The following is a 4,630-nucleotide window of genomic DNA, read 5'->3' as shown; positions in this document are numbered from 1 at the left end:
AGACGGCTTCCCGCGCCCCCCCTGCAATGACATGGCGCCCCCCTAGGGGGCGCGCCCCACAGTTTGGGAACCTCTGCCCTAATAGCAACATGTTGGATGCTGTACACCATATTGAGATGCAAGAGATGCTTTTTACATTGACTGTATTTCCTCCTATATTTAAAATACGTATTTACGTATTTAAAAATATGGCGTTTTTATGGAAGTGACCACTAGAATGCCATTTTCTCTGCACACTGATCTAGCTTTTAAAAGTTTAAGTGATATTAGTAATTTGGCAAGACACTGTAAATTATATTTAATTTGGATGTAGATTAAGACTTTGTTTTACTGGGAAAATACATATCACCATTTTTGTTTAGCTATGTAGACACCAAATAAAGTGTGGGATAATTAAGTTATCTAATATTTTAGCTGAGCAAAACACAGAGTTTGTGCAGAGACCAGATGAAACAACAGAAATCAACTTTAACAGTAAAACACATTTTAAAAAGTCTGCTAATTATTTGCAAATTAAAGTTTTATTTTTAATAAATATGACAATGTGACTGAAAGTGATTTGTTTAACAGACAAACTGAACTGTCCTCTTGGTTCTCCTCAAGTAAGTTAAAAGTGTGAGACTTTGTGTGTCTGTTGAAGTCTTACTCAGGTTGATGAAAAATATGATGTACAGTAAATGCTTGCCTTTGGCACTCTGGTTTGTGATCAGCTGTACCCATGAAAATAATATGTCATCCTCTTGTCCTCAGGACATCAATTGCACATCAATTTCCACCCTCTGCATTGGGATGATGTCAGGAGGTGTGCTTCTGGGACAGACAGCTATCTTTCTGCTTCATTCTCTTGAGATCCTGGCAGGCAACACTGTGTGCTGTGAACCAGTTGAAAATCTTTATAAAGGACAAAAGGGTCCTTTTGGAACATGGAGGGCATCTGATTTCACCAATAAACACTAGTGAAACATGAATAACATTTTTGTGTCTCTGTTGATGGTAGAATTCACTGTGTTTTCCTCATTGTGGTTGTTACCACCAGGCATCTTTATTGAATTAGATACAAGCTGGGTATTATAAAGTGGGGTAAAACGGAACAGGGAGAAACTCTTACTTTGGCGGGTTCGGTGTGCATGACAGTTGTCACTGCTGCTGGGTGCGATCTGGGTCTGGAGCGCTCTCTAACATTTATTTCCAGTTACAGCATGAAAGTGTGGACTGTTACTGGAGCGAAATCCCTACTTTGTGCATTTATTGCTGCTCATCTTCAATATGTGGGTGTCATTCATAATCCAGCTGAATTCCCTATAATTGTGTTTATTTCATCTTTAGTTATTGCGTAAACAAAATCAAAATTTTGTTTATGAACCAAGGAAATCCTAGTCATCCTAGTATTCCTGCATTGCCAGAAAAGAAAAAAGGTTCTCTGTTGCTTGCACCTATTTCACTGGCATTGTTCATTACAGATATGTTTAATGTTGCAAATCAACCAATCGTTACCTTGCCCTCATTAAGCAGTACACACAGTGGTGTGGTGGAGGGCCTTTTGTTGGAGTTTTAACTGTCCACATAATGGTAGCTCTAAAAGGAGTGGTTTTATTTGAATCTTGGAAAAGTGGTGGAGCGTTTAAAATCTGGGGTGGTGGCGTGGCGTTGGGTGGAGCCATCTTAGACGTTGTACAGTCAGTTTTGCATGTACTGGGCCCGGGTCCTTCCACAGGCACTCTTGTGGGGATTTCAGGGGCAGCCCAGTTTTTCTCCGAGAGGTGGGTAGACTGATTGATTTTATCAACCATTCAGCATAGTTAGCTTTAGCTACAGACTACTGTTTGCCTCCATTTCACTAGCATTTAATGAATTAAGGAAAAAAAAAAACATTTATTGAACTTGTCTGTGTACCTTTTATCACACTAAACAGATGAGTCAGTCAGCAGCAGCTCTGACCCACGTCCCTCCTGACCTGCCTCTCCTGTTTGGGAACCACTGGTACACTCCTGATCAAAATCTTAAGACCAGTCAAAAAATTGCAAGAATTTGCATTTTGCACTATTGGATCTTAAGAAGGTTCTAAGAAGAGCTTTCACAATGTTAAAAGAAGAAATCAGCGTAAGAGACAAAAAACTTTTGAGCGGGAATTAATTGAAAACTGCATTTACACTCAAACATGATTTTTTCAGCTGATCAAAAGTTTAACACCATAGCTCAAAAAAACCCAAAAGCCCCCCAAAACAGAAATCAAAGTGTCAAGAAAAAGGACTCAGTAATGAGTAGCTCCACCATTCTTGTTGATGACTTCAAACAATCGTTTAGGCTTGATGCCAGTGTTTCCAGGAGGCTAGTGGGAACGTTGCTCCAAGTGTTGAAGATGGCTTCACGAAGGGCATCCACTGTCTGGAACTGATGTCCATTTTTGTAAACTTCCCTTGCCATCCATCCCCAAATGTTCTCAATTGGGTTTAGATCCGGGGAACATGCAGGATGGTCCAAAAGAGTGATGTTATTCTCTTGGAAGAACTCCTTTGTCAGGCGGGCATTGTGAACTGCAGCATTGTCCTGTTGAAAAACCCAATCATTACCACACAGACGAGGGCCCTCAGTCACGAGGGATGCCCGCTGCAACATCTCCACATAGCCAGCTGCTGTTTGACGCCCCTGCACAACCTGAAGCTCCATTGTTCCATTGAAGGAAACCGCACCCCAAATCATGATGGCGCCCCCACCACTGTGCCGTGTAGAAAACATCTCAGGTGGGATCTCCTTGTCATGCCAGTAACGTTGGAAGCCATCAGGACCATCAAGGTTAAATTTTTTCTCATCAGAGAAGACAACTTTCTTCCACCTTTCAATGTCCCATGTTTGGTGCACCCTTGCAAAGTCCAAACGGGCAATTTTGTGGCGTTGAAGACGTGGCCTTTGAAGACGTTTTTTGTTTCTGAAGCCCTTCTCTTGCAGATGCCGTCTGATGGTTATTGGGCTGCAGTCAGCACCAGTAATGGCCTTAATTTGCATAGAGGATCATCCTGTGTCTTGACAGACAGCCAATCGGATCCTGCGGCTCAGAACTGGTGAAATCTTTTTGGGTCTACCACTTGACTTTTTTTTTCCATAACCCTCAGGATCATTTAAAAAATGCAAAATGACTGTCTAACTGCGTCCAACCTCAGCAGCGATGGCATGTTGTGAGAGGCCTTGCTTATGCAGCTCAACAATCCTACCACGTTCAAAGTCAGTGAGCTTTTTTGCTTTTGCCATCAGAAGGTCTTGACAGAAAATGACATGGAATCCAGATTTTTGCACAGCTTTGGGCTTTTAAAGACTTTGGTCTTAAACTTTTGATCAGCTGAAAAAATCATGTTTGAGTGTAAATGCAGTTTTCAGAAAATTCCCTGCTCAAAAGTTCTTGTCTCTTGTACTGATTTTTTCTTTTAACATTGTGAAGCTCTACTTAGAACCTTCTTAAGATCCAATAGTGCAAAATGCTAATTCTTGCAATTTTTTGACTGGTCTTAAGATTTTGATCAGGAGTGTATACTGTATGCATTTTACTGTTGCATGTAAAATTCACTAGCAGTAAATTGTATCAGTATTGGACTCAAGAAATTAAGGCAGTTACAAGCCTTTAAAATTGCAACGCTTTTGAGGGGTCAAATTGAATAAAAAAAATTTAACAACAGCTGCGCAGTGGGGGCCCAATCTAATTTTTTGTCATGGGGCCCAAAATTCCTGGCAGCGTCCCTGCAGCAGGGGTATCTCTGGCTGTCGCTGCATCAGTAATAGACCAGTTTGATGTACCTGAAGATGCCTTGGAAGACTGGGGTATATAGTTTTAGCATTTGCAGGAGGTTTTGTGTCCTCGTGTACCCACAGCGGGCTGTCAGCAACCTTCATCAGCAACACTTGCCAGAGGAAGCAATTTTACAGAGGTTTGGAATCTGCTTACAGAGAAGATGATAGAAGAATAGGTTGTGTTCATATTTGTGCATTACAGTTTGCATAATATGGATATTTTTCACAACCATTTATTTCTTTATCTGTCTTTTTGAGTCCTTTGTATATCTTATTTTGTCTATACTTTACCTTTTTGCATTGATAAAATGTCTGTGATATTGGGTGTGTCTTGCTCACAGATGGCTAAAGTAATGCTCCGGGATCGCATTTAGAAAACAATGTGAAACATACGTACCTCCAAAAGTAAAAAATGGCATATGCTAAACAAACAGCCAGATTTACAAAGTCATGCAGACACACACCAGAAAGCAGCACTTCTGGTGTGTGTTAAGGCAGTAACTTGTTGAGCAGATGCTCAACAAGTTACCGCCTTAATATCTGACCCCTACACACCTGCATTCAACCATAAATAGCCAATGCAAAGTTCCTCATACACGTTGAGGTGTATTTAAATGAGCCTGCAGATAAGTTTTGCTTCATGGTCACCAATGGCAACCACAGAGAGGAAAGTAAAGAAAACAATTTCACAAGACAGAGATTGGTGGGAGTGAGGTGGAGAGTAGAAAAAAACAACTAAATTTTGGTATCCACAGTAGTGGCGTGACAAAAGTTACACATTGCAGATCTCACTAAAGTTCCACACCGCCACAAGCATTTTAGGAGGCCAATGACACACTCCTCAGTGGTG

The sequence above is a fragment of the Poecilia latipinna genome, unplaced genomic scaffold, assembly GCF_001443285.1.
Source record: "Poecilia latipinna isolate Pla-1442-1.1 unplaced genomic scaffold, P_latipinna-1.0 Scaffold1375, whole genome shotgun sequence".
NCBI lineage: Eukaryota > Metazoa > Chordata > Actinopteri > Cyprinodontiformes > Poeciliidae > Poecilia > Poecilia latipinna.
Note: the sequence above shows the minus strand (reverse complement) of the source record.